Below are 13,174 nucleotides of genomic sequence, written 5' to 3' on the forward strand. Positions count from 1 at the left end.
TACTTCATTATTTACACAAAAAAAGATTCACTTTAACAAGACTTGTTCTAGCACACTTGGCTACATGTACTTTAGTTCCCTCAAAATATTTCTCATCCAGGCTCACCAACAGTCCAAGAGCCACAATTAATCCTTCAGAACATTTTCATCTGGCTGACTGTCTTCCTCCTACTATCCCTTTCCTATGGACACTTTGCAGCAACAGCTAATCTGATCCCAGCATGCTCTTTGTTGCCAGCTTTCTCATGGGTCCTACAGCTCCTTCCACTATACAACAAGCACACAATTTGTCAGAAGATGAGAAAGAGACTTCCAGGAAAGGTGCAAGGCATCCATCAGGGAGCAAACAGCCACCACAGCTGAACTGACTCTATCCCAAAGTCCCTCAGCAAAGGGGTAATTAAAGAGGAAAAGTCATGATTTACATGCTGTGACAGCTGTAGTCTGCTCCAGGTTACTGTTTCCAGTGATAAAACAGTTGCAGTTTTTAATCCATATGTAGACTGACAGTACTCACATCAATGCAATAAATTCAGCCATATGACAAACAGGGAGGGAAAAGTTATAGAAGTTATGCTGCACTTAGTGCCATGTCCATAATGACCTCTGTTGACTATCTGGTCAAAAAGATCAGCAACAGTTCTCTCCAATGCACTCTAAATATCAGTTTAAACACTGCATGTTGAAGAGGTTTAGCACTGTTGGAACAACGACTCATTTTCCAGAATGTGTTTTATTGAAAACAGTTGCATTTCAGTTCAGAAAGCATAGAAAGGCAATTCTACAGACCACCTGTATAATCTTTCTTAGGCCTTCTATTTCATATTTAACTCACGAACTATCTTTGCTTGGCAAGTTCTTACCATTTTCATCTTACAAAGACCTTTCCAGAAGTAGCTAACGCAAGTTTCTAAAGCTTTACAGACTCAACCATTGCCTGTTCTCCTCCCAGCCCACTTTTATCCCTTTTCTTCTTAAGCAAACGCAGCCTGTGAAACTCATGAATATTCAGTCCACATCAGTCTCATTTTGTATAGATATGCCCCATAAATAGTATGTCTGAATAAAGTTATAACCATTTGCCTGTATGCTTGAATTTATACCCTTGTATGCATGGGAACACAAATTCTAAACAGCAGAGCAGACTCTTGTGTTAGGTTTTTGTCTTGCCCTTCACTATCTATCCATCTGCTATCACCAGGCTTTTTTGGAAGTGGGTGCAGTTCTGAATATAGCGTATACAGATACAGTCCAGTCATTCCTTTTATCTTATATTTATCTTTAACTCACACAATGCTGAGAACATGTATACCATTATCTTCTCTAGTATTTCAGTTTTCAAGCCCAGTAAACTGCAAAGAAGGGACTTTGACTGCAGGAACACAAGACATTTAAAAGTAAAGCAGGCAATGTGCAATACTTTACCTCTTACATTGGAGACCCTGGTAAGTGAGAGGGGGAAGATCCGCATCCTATCCATACACTTTTAAAAGTCTGAGGTCTGCAGGTGTTTCAGGCTATTCAGAACTCCTCCTGCCTTCTCCTTTTCCAGTCAGTCCATCTTACCAACAGCAGTGGTTGCTGTCTGTCCTCCGGGCTCAGCTTTCTTAAGTCAAGTCTTTACCCTTGTAGCCACATGCTTAGCTAGAATGGTTAGCTATGCTTGCCCTTTGGGGGAAGAAGAAAAAACCCCTGTTGTATCAATCAATAGCCCTGGTTTTGAAACCTGATACATTTTCAGAAAAAGCATTTGAGAAGAGCCAAGGTCTCTTCTTGGGCAGAGCAACTATCAAAACCACAATTCAATTCACTTGTTCTGAGCAACTTCATATATGTAAATCAGATAGGTATAATATAGATGTTAAACAGCTTATACATGAAGTTCAAAAATCTGTAACTTCACCAGGTCTGTAGTAGTTCTGTCCTTTCCCATATATGCTGAAGAATCTCAGTTTACTTCCTAGTCCCAGCATTTCAGTAGGACCATGCTGCTGCCAGGTCTTTGTTACACCGTTATCTATCCACTGAGTAGTAGTTTTAACGATTATTTTAGGATCTGTTTTACTGTACAGCTTTTGTCCATTTTCTAATTTTAACAGCAAATTTTTGTTCAGTGACCCACATACCAGGTGGTCTAAGCGGGAAGTTAAGGTACCTTTTGTAAATAGTAACAAAGCAGTGAAAATTAATGAACTGTAAAATATAGGAAATTAACTTCTCATCACATCATCAATTTATCTACCCACCTAAATGAGTTTAAAATACCAGCTTCAAGCAGTCTCATGTTCTAGGGACACTCAGCTGCCACTTCATTTATAGTCTGTTTCCTTAGCAACACTATAATCCATCTGGCTGCAGAAAGCTAAATTCCCAAACCATATCCTCCTGTACACCGGAAATAGGCCCAAAAACATTTATATTTTAAACAGCATACAGTCATCATGATTAGTGAGCATATAAATGAATCTGGAAAGGTAATAATGTTCTTAACACACACACACAAACTCTCCCTGCTCTAGCTTGAGTAAGTGATTCACATACTGAGAATGGATGGCACAGTCTTTCAACTTCTAGGTGTCACAACAGCATCTCTTTCCTGATACTGCGGTCCTAAGCAAAACTGCTGAAGACCTAAGTCCTGGCTCCGAGACAGAAAGATCTTGTATATCATCTTCCACAAAGAGTTTCAGAAATGAAAACATTTCTCTTATCTTTGTTCCACCATGCCCAGCTGAAAAAGCCTTCAGAACTGCACAAGATTAATCTGTTCTTTTAAGACTTTTCTAACAAAAGTAATTTGAAAGGTTTGGGAAGCAATGCTATTAATGGCAGCCAAAAAAACCTGATGAAAGTCAATCACATTACAAAGTAGAGCCACTTGTCTTAAAAATACTTACTGTTCAGGTTTTTGCATCTAAAACTATAAAGATCATCTGCACAAACTAAAATAAAAATCCAGTCCCCAACAGCAACACTTAACCACTGTTATGAACATAAAAATTGCAAATTCAAAATATTCAGGAAAGCTAATTCAGAAACTGGAGAGTAACTAGCAATTTCCCAATACCATAGCCAAGCTAAGATGAAACTGGACAACATCAGGCGTTCTACCACCAGGATGAATGGAAACAACTTAAGACGGCAGAATGCATCTTAAACATACACTATTTTGCATCAATCTGGCAACTCCAAACCGGCAAAAGGAAATGCAGTTCTTATCCAACAGGCAAATTAATCAGTTATGTAGAGCAGAACAACCTCCTCATTGCCTACATCTTGAAGACCCATCAATAGCAAGCCAGTCTTTAGTCCAGAGAATGATTTTGCCACTAAGTGAATCATTTCAGTGATAAACTTCCATAGCTTTGCCCAACTCTATTGTACAGTGGTGGCATACAAGTCCATATTACCTGACCTCCTGACAGCAACTGAAGAGAGATCTGAGCTTTCATAAATCAGGAGTCTCCTCAAGCAAGGTACTGAGTGATGTTTCTCACTGCAATACACTGGCTAGCATCCCTCTAGAAAGTACTAATAGAGTAGCACAGTAGCACTTACTCTAGACACCTGATGCTTCCCTCAACAGGGAGGGATTTCTCAGATGTTTTGGTGGTGGTTGGTTCCAAGAAAGAAGCAGGCTGACTCTATTAGACAGAAGCAATGACAGTTATTCATGTCTTTTCTCCCAGGTAAGGGAATGGGTCAAATTCCCAAATACTAGTCTAAAATCACTTATATTTTCAATCATATATATGTTATGTGAGTGAGTGACCACAGCAAGTTCTCAACTGATATATTACATATATTTTAGAAAACATTTTCAAAGATGAGTTTAATCTTCGTGATATACATGAAAGCTCTTCAACATAATTAAGAGCACAGTGGTGTTGCAGTCCCCAAACTGAGTAGTGAACTGGGCAGGCCTTTTGGCAATGTCTGGCAACTTTAGTAAGTGCTCATCAATATGAAGCCCCAGCTGAAGACCTCAAGGAAGACTGTTTCCTTATTAGCATCTGTTTCCCCATCCCCATTTTCTTCCTACTAGGCCTGAGACTGATCTCACCTAATTTCAACACAGCTTTGAGGTAATTGCATAAGTTTACTTAGCAGTCAGACAGAACATCTATTTCTGGAAAACAAATTCATCTAAACTGTTTCAGGCATCTATTTTAATTATCTTGTTTTTTAACAGTATTGTATACGAACTCCATACCTCTACATATCCACATCAGACTGCATACATCTGTACTGCCTGAACAACTGACTCAGATGTATGCTTCTATATAAGAGCTGCATAATGCTGAACAGGTGCATTCCACAATTCTGTAGTTTCTGAAAACTACAAAAATTGCCCTGTCAACGGCTGATACCAGCCTACCCTAGGAGTGATTCACCAGGCCTCTGCTTCCTGGAGTTAGGGTGCTGGGATCCTCAGTGTGCTCTGGAGCATGCTGGAAGCCCACAAAACACCACACTAGGATTGAGATCACCCATCTTTCTCATCGTTTTAGAGGTGCAAAATCTTGGAAGACCACCAATGTGGCAGGTCAGTCCCTGAGCCAATGCCTAATTCATATTCATTTACACTGGCATCAAGGAATGAAGAATCCAACTAATTATTCAAATAGCTGCATACCCAGGAACAGAGACAGACTTTGAAAACAGAACAGAAAACAGAGAAAATATACAGGAGCTATTACATTTTCAGCCTTGCTGATAATAGATTGAAGTGTATCACCATATTGCCAGTGTACCATGGAAATGTTTTTCAACTCTATTATTTGCAGTGGCCTTGAAAACACACATTTAACCCAGTTCATTTGGGTTTAGCAAAAGTGCTATTACCTGAGATTTCATGCTTTGATTTGATATTTCCAGAAAAGATGAATGCAGTCAGAACTTCCTTCTTATCTTATCAAAATTAAGGGAATGGGGAGGGAAAAGACTCTTTAACTTCAGTCAGCAGATGCACTCAGCCCCATCTCTATCCTCTTAATAAATGCAATGGAAATTTCTTACAGCAGATGCAGATATCCCAATACCAGTAAGACATATTACAACCTCTCCCTGTTATAAATACTCTGAACATGCCTTTATGAGTCAGTATTAAATACTGCCAAATTTCTTTCAAATGTCACCTCCTTATCATAAATGACACACTTGGAGCCTGAGCAGACACGCTGAATGAATTCAGTAGTGTGAAGGATGGAATTAACTTCTCAGCTCTACCAACTCATGAACCCTTCGGATCAGAAATAAGGCAAGAGCTGGGAGGCCTCACTGATACTCGGTTGATTTTGCTCCAAAAATAAACAGGTAGTTCTTCTCCAGGCCATACACAATTTTTTCCAAAGTACTCTGTACAAGCACACAAAGGTCTGGGTCCCAGGGTGCATTTTTGAGAGAATGGAAGTGCAAACATAGCACACATACTGCTTCAATGTTTCAGGGCATGTCTTTGGCTAGATGTGGGAAGTTTGTGTTTTGGTTTGGAGATTTTTTTACTTTGTTTCTTAAAATCATTTTGGTAGTAAGAGGAAGCACAGGAAATTTGGAATACAAATACAATTTGAAATCATTATGTGCAGTTTGGAGTTTATACATGCAAAAGTATATATATACAGTTAGTGATACAGGAATCAAAATATCATGAATGCATTATGTGCATGTATTTCTAAAAACATCTACAAGTATCATGTAAGACTCAAAAAAAAATGTCTAGAGAAAATTCAGAAGTGACAACTGACAGAAGAGTCTAAATCAAAATGATCAGTTAATAAAAGACTTGTTGGAGTATTATCTGCTGAAGATAAGAATTTAATCAACAAAGTATCATGTGTTTTCAAATTACTTCTCAAGCCTTTGACAAAAAAAAGTTGTCTTTTTCACAAGATATCATACTCTCTGTTATGACACATAATGAACCTTGTACAATCCTTTGTAAGGGATAATTTTGTGAACTACACTACTGATGCAGAAAACTTGTAGCAATAACCACTTCTAAGTACTATCAGGTTTTGAAGTTATAAGACAGCTTTAGAAAGACAGGATTATTATTTTGCAATTGCCATTAAAAATACACACTTTTTCTCTCGCTTTGCTGTAGTTTTCCCCTTGTGCTCAGAGCAAGTCAAACTGAACACCTTTTGTTTGTGAACTCCTTTTTCCCTTTTCCTGTTTTTAAAATGAGAAGATAGCTTGCACAAGATAGTGAGGTAATGAAGATAAGTTGCGGAGATATCACAGGGATGAACACCAGCACAGAAGACACACATTAAAGTTAATTATTAAGCATTCAGAATGGGTTGTAAATAAGGCATGTGACCATATACTGAATAATGACAAGAAAATAAAGGGCTGCAAAGGTGCTCACTAATAATTAACCTTGCCTAAATGTAGCTGTCCTAAAAGGTAGATAGCAAGGCTAAAAGAGCCATTGAGACACTGAGCAAGTAATTCAGCCATATGTGGGATAAACCACTTTCTGGACAAGCTTATTTTTCCTCCATTGACTACTATGCCTGGAAGGCTAGCTGAGACTCCCTCAGTGTCACCATAGTCCGCTGCAGATTATTTCTAACAGATTCCTGAAAGATAGCCTATTGTAGGAGGGTTTGAATCTGCTACGCAAGGGTCCATATACCTAACGAGGTTGAAAAAAAAAAAAAAAATTAAAGAAAAAAAAAAAATCACATGACAAGAGAGCTAGCTTTCAGAAGCTCAGATTGAAAACTTAAAACTACCTCCTAAAGCACCAGCATCCATTCACTGCATATAATGAGGCAGGCACCTGCTGGGAAATACAGTGCATGATCATGTGGAAGAAAGAAAATAAAAATTTCAAACATCTCATCTGTTTCAAAAAGTAAGCCTAGCAAAAGATTTTTTTTTGCCTACGTTTAAAAAAAAAAAAAAAAAAAAAAGAAATTCAACCGATTTGATCAGCATGCTATTTAATAACGTCTGCAAGACTAGCTGGAAGAGGATAGTTTTTCACGTGTTTGGCAAAAGTTTTATATATTCCTGACAGAAAGTGTGTTATTAAGCATCTGAAAAAATCTGTTGTTTTTAAACAAGAACCAGCTTCTTCTTGTAGGTTCACAGCAAAGGATGAGGGACAATGCACACAAGCTACAGTATGGGTAACTTCAATTAGGCCTTAGGAAAAAAAAAATCCTGGCGAAAGTGGTCAAACACTGGAACAGGTTACTCACAGAGGCTGTAGAATCTTCATCCTTGGGGATATTCAAAATTCAGGTGGACATGATCCTGAGCATCCTCATCTAACTTTCAATCTGGCTCAGCACAAAGCAGTGTGATGGCCCATATGACCTGAGGTCTCTTCAAATCTCAATTATTCTGTACTTCTATGTTCCAGCCTCAGCCCATTTAGGCTACAACAGCAATTAGTCCTTCACCACAGCCTGTTAAATCTGAGTGCTGGATCTGAAAACCTGTTTCCCCTTTGCTTTCTTGACCTGATCTGCTTGACCAGCTGTCCTGACCCATGCGACTAGATGGCTGCAATCTAGATTAGGATAAAATATTCTAACTGGCCAACTAAAGTGACTAGCAACTCGAAATTATACACGAATGAACCAAGAAAGGGATCTGGCAAAACAATGCAGGAAGCAGCTGGGCAACAAGGTGGTCCAGAAGAAACTCGTCAGCAAGAGTGAAATATTGCAGGGAACACAACAGTAAAGTCACCAGATAGCACTGCACTGTGGACAACAGACTGGCAATTAAGCCCCAAAGTTTCATCATACTCCTTAAGTCAGCTATATTGGGTAAAAATTGTGAGGTAAAGTGGGTCATTTCATAATCCATGTATAAAGCATGCTATTTCCCTTCACTGTCAAGCCACATATGAATCATGACCTACTGCTACAGCTCAGACAGTTCCAGCCTGAACTTTAGAGGTTCTAACTCAGGTAAGAATGTAAGAAGTGATCAAAGATACCCCAGAAAAAAATACTTCCTTTGCTTCGGGGATACTAAAAAATAAAAAACCCATGGGGAAAATTACACATCCAAAAACTATGTTAAAATATAAATGCTATTAAAGTTTGAAAATCAAGATCTGAAGAGCAGTAAGAGTTTATGGAACCTTAATTAAACACTATGACAACGGCTTTAACTACATGACTACATACTATTATCCACACAGAATCCAGCTTTCTTTAGAAGGCCTGGTGCCCACCAAGAGGAACAACTGTTCAAAACCTTGCTTCTTCCACAATTATTGTGTGCCACCACGTCATATTTAATCAACAATTCAAATCTAGTTTTAGTAACTCCAAGGAGGAGAAAATCCGGGAAGAGATGCGAAAGTCATAACCATACACTAATTTTTGTTGCCCAATTTGAGATAAGTGCTCTGAAAAAAATCAGATCCTACATAGTACAAAGCACAGCTCCCCAAGGCCACATCATCACCACTTCAAAGCTTTAAATTTCCAAACGCTTCTGTGCTTATGTGGTCTTAACAATATTTTTTTAAACACAGCTTGTGTAGAATACACATTGAGATTGTGGTAAATTAGGTTACAGTTATACAAGGGATTTCTCTAAGTGCCATTCAAACCAGTGGGACTCCTCAGACACTTCAACATGTGCCTAAGTGTAAATACACTTTACTATATCAGTGCTTTCACACAGAGGCAGAAAAAAAAGGATAGCTCACCTTTCTCCTAAAGTACATGTTGAAATGTTGCAATGTTAAGATTTGTATTTTATGAGGTTTCATTCAAATTAAATTGACTGGAATTTCACTGAGACAAGCTTTCTGTTTGGCAAAGTACTTTAAAGCATTTACTAAGTCCCATCACATATGTACAGTTTAGGTAAGTATCTAAGTGTCATCCTAATTTGAAATGAAGCAACTAAAGAATTTTCCTATTTAAGTTCAAACTGTGCTACTAGCTAGGTTAACAAAATAATAACTGCCAGCAAATATAAAGAAAAAAATACACCATTCTACTGAAGTATCTGTCTGTGAGAGTCAGTGAGACCTCACAGATCAATTTTCGATTTGACATTCTACTTCTGGAACTTACAACTAGGATTCCTTAAATAGTTACACTTCCTCTTGCCTCACTTTCCTCATTTGTAACAATTAAGTCTGACATCCTTTAGAATTGCTTTGAAATTTATTTATGAGACTATTATGTGAGATTAACTACACATATCAATACTGAAAAAGCAAGAATGGTGTAAAATACAACTCACACACACCGTTTAATTATGGAACCAAAAAGCAAGATACTGCAAAAATGTTAACCATAATATACACTTACAGAAACATTATGAAGTACGCAGGCTTTGTTCATATTTTCAGTGACAAAAAAAAAAAAGACAATAAGCATGGTGAGAGTCCAGTTATTTATTTTGAACATCAATGCTAATAATTTTAACAGGATAGTAATCTCTCCAGTCATCTAGAAGTAAATAATCTTCAGAGCGTTAAAAAAAAAAAAAAACCAAACTTGCTCTGCCCAACCTGCTACCTGTAGCAAATTAATCAGGATAGTAGCAAAAAGGCATAGGAATGCAGGCCATGGACATATTCGCATAGAGCCATCAGGATTACTTATGGACATGCACTGCTCTGGGTGTACATTCCCAGGCAAAGAGACTAAGTCATGTACTCCCTTCCCTGATCCTGCTTACCCATCCCTTACGGGTAAGTGGGAAAGCCACCAAGCCTTCACCTACTCCCTCTTCACCCACCCGCACAAGCGGAGAAGCAAGCAGTCCTGACAGTTCTAAGCAGCTGACTATGAAAAGCAGCATTTCATAGCACCAGAGATCCTCAATGCAGGGAAATTAGATCACTGTGACAGAGCACAGAGTTAGGAGAGGCTACTTACAGTGTTACTGATAGACTATGTCCACACTACTAAATCAAGCAATGCCAGGAACCGTTTCCAGGAAATGCAACTTACTCAGGCATGCAGACCGCTGAACTGCTACAGACTGGCAGTGTCCTTCTAACCCAGACCAGCTACAGTTCTCCCATGCAATTCTGAGCCATGACTTTGGATTTAGAACAGGCCAGGAGCCAGTCCCAACTAGCAGCTTGTATCCAGCTATCCTGTTCTGGAAAGCAGGAGAGTTTAACAGCATGGACAAGGGCTAAACTGTGCCAGTTGGCTTTAGGACAGGAGAATGGTCTTGGGTACATTTAATTAACTGGTAAAGTCATGGTCATAGCCTCTCCAGGCTTTATCTGCTGTTATTCTTAGAGCAAGACTTCAAAGGAGGTACGTGCCCTGAAGAATACAAGCATAGCCTGATCAGCACTGACTTACAAAAGTTACCTACACACTGCAGTATACAAGAAGAAAATTAGAAATTAGTAGAGCTCATCCTGGCTTCTTCCTGTCTCCACTGAGCAGGCAGACCTAGCATATCATCTACTAATATCCACTGTCTCATTTATTTTCTCAGTTTAAAAAAAAAAAAAAAAAAAGAGTTAAAGTTCTACACATTTAAAATAGTCTTACAGTAAAGCTACTCCCTAATGAATGAGTCATGCAAAATAGTGTAAGAAGCTGGGTATCTGAGGGTTGATCATTTGGCAGTAAATATTTCAAATGAAAGTTATTTAGAAATCATTATTATTCTAATTCCTAGTCATCACCAAATCTGTTCTGTAGACTAAAAATATAATTACTGATAATTCTACTATGTTATTCTAGAAACATAGCTACAGCAACGTTAGCAAATACATTTTCACAACAGGGAAAATACATTTGAGAACTGACAATACACAGCAATTTTGTGTTATCAATAGTCTTTGAAATCACCTTAGAATTTCAGATATCTAGAAACGGTCTATTTAAAACTGTCCCTTTCATAATCCGATGCCTCTTGCTACCTTTGCTCTAATGTCAGAACGCATATACGGTGTCACAAATGCATTGTGCAAAACCCATTTGACACTGGTTAAGAATTCATGTTTTCAGTAAGGACAAACAATTTTATTTAGCGATCCTCTTGGGCACGAATCTAACGTGCCAGCTATACCTAGCTCTAACCATTTCAAACGTGTGCGTTCCCCGCGTCTTTACGCGAAACAACGGTTTTCTCGGAAAAGCGTTTTTACTGATTTACAAGGAAAACTTTATGATACGGCTGGCTGTAGACGTTAGCCTGCACTGGATCATCTTACTTTTAAAAATCAAGTATGAAGAAAACCATGTGGAACACCCAAATAAAAACGACATGCTCGTTTTAAAACCAACAACTGTATTCCATTTACTTCAGCGAGGCACGTCTTTTTTTTTCTCCGGCAGCGACAAGCAGACGGTACCAGCCGCCGGCAGGCTCTCCCTCATCAAGTTTCGCACCATCAAGAGTCTTGAAGAGCAGGTGACAAACAGCAGCCGGGCCCCGCCGCCGCGTCCCGCCTCGGGGAGGCCGGGTCGCCCCCGCCCCCCGGTGACCCGGGAGGCGGCACTCGGCCGCAGCGCCTCCGCCAGCGGGACCGGCTCCCGGGGATGCAGCCCCGGCCGGAAGCGCGGCCCCCGCACGCCGCCGCCGCCTCGGGAAACCCCCGCGGCCCGCCCGCCGGCCCTGCCTGCCCGCGGGCAGGCAGGGCCGGCGGGCGGGCCGCGGGGGTTTCCCGAGGCGGCGCTCCCGCCCCCCGGGCTCCGCTCTGTGTCCCCGGGCAGCGCCCGCCCGCCCGCTCGCCGCCGCGGACCGTTGCCCGCCAACGGCCGCCCTGGGCCCACGCACGCGCCTCGGGGCGCCGATCCCGGCACCGGCCCGGCCCAGGGGCACGGACCCGCGGGGTCCCCGTCGGGGCTGCAACGCCCGCCCGACCGCGGGAACCGGCATAACCGTGCGGGGGTCTCGGCGGTCGCCGCTTGCAACTCTACCCGCTCCTGCCGCCCAGACCACCGCCCCCTCGGCTCAGGGGCAGCTGCAGACCAGCCCCGCGGAACTGCCGCCGGCGGACCCGGCGCGACGCCTCACCTCACGGCGTGGCCGGTGCCCGGCGGAGCCCAGCGCAACACAAGCCCGGCCTGAGCCCGTCCCTCCGGGAAGTTTTCTGCCATCGCAGCGGCCGGGGAAAACAAAAGCTTCAAAGCCGGGAGCAGGAAGAGGAGGAGGAAGGGCAGCGCAAGCAGAGAAGTGAGGGGCATTGCTCGCCCGCCGCGCCGCTGCCCCCGGCTGCCGACCCCCCCGGCGGGCAGCCCCGCTCAGCGCCGCCTCCCCATTCGCTTCGGCGGCGGCTCTGCTGCACGGGCAGCGCCGCCAAACCGCCGGACAGAGAGAGGAGCAGGCAGGCGAGCCAGCGCCTGCCTGCCTGCCTGCCTCCTTCCTTCCTTCCCTCCCTCGCTCGCTCGCTCGCTGCCAGTCAGCCGCCCCCCGGTCCCCGCGGCCGCCCGTCCCGCTCTCCGCAGCGCCGCCGAGCCCCGCCCGCGCCGCGGCTCCGCCTCCCGGGGGCGCGCGCAGGCTCCGGCCGGTCGGCCCCCGGCAATCCCCGGCGGGGCGGCCCCGCAGTCGGGGCCGGCGACCGGCGCCCTCCGAGCCCTGTGCCCCGCACCTGCGGGCGGCAGGCAGCCTAGGCCGGGCTTAGCTGCTCTGCAAGGCCCCCCCGTTCATTTCTCAGCGCCAGGCGTCGAGCGGACTGCTCTTGTAAAGTTGGAGACAGCTCTTTTAAAAACCAGCGTAAAAGAGATGCTGAAAGCAGGATGAACAGTTGCAGGGGAGCATCAAGGCTCCTGCCAGGCAGGGACATAAACACGACATGCGATTGGTGGTACTGCAGGCTCTGCGTACATAAAGAGTTGCTGTCTCAATATATTGAGCTCTGCCGCCTGATTTTTAAACACTAAGATGAGCCTTAACATCCCTCATGGCCCACGTAGCTAACTCAGTGAGGATTTGTAGAACAGGTTGTAGGTGCTACGTTAAGGTCACACAGTATGTGGTATGAGCAGCCATATCATCTCCAAACGGGGATATTGTGAATACCGATGATGGAAAGTGCAAGGCAATAGCTAGTAATTGCAGGCCAGAGTCTGCGTGGTTCAGGGCACCTTATTGCGGTTGTAGCTTTTTGTTTTATTTTCGTAATGAAAATGTATTTGTCAAGGATCGCTATCTCGTATTAAACAGGTTTACAAGGATGTAAATTGTATGAAAACTATATTATATTACA

General features: G+C 42.6%; 1 protein-coding gene across 1 annotated transcript in view; it reads right to left on the minus strand.

The window, feature by feature from the left end:
* GPR63 (G protein-coupled receptor 63) overlaps nucleotides 1-12,371 on the minus strand; it is a 28,264-nt gene extending 15,893 nt beyond the window's left edge. Inside the window, exon 1 of the mRNA XM_074896075.1 lies at nucleotides 11,983-12,371. The gene's annotated coding sequence lies outside the window, so the exon portion shown is untranslated. The remainder of the gene's footprint in view (nucleotides 1-11,982) is intronic.
* Between the last annotated feature and the right edge of the window lie 803 nt (nucleotides 12,372-13,174).

The sequence above is a fragment of the Athene noctua genome, chromosome 1 (genome assembly GCF_965140245.1).
Source record: "Athene noctua chromosome 1, bAthNoc1.hap1.1, whole genome shotgun sequence".
Classification (NCBI taxonomy): domain Eukaryota; kingdom Metazoa; phylum Chordata; class Aves; order Strigiformes; family Strigidae; genus Athene; species Athene noctua.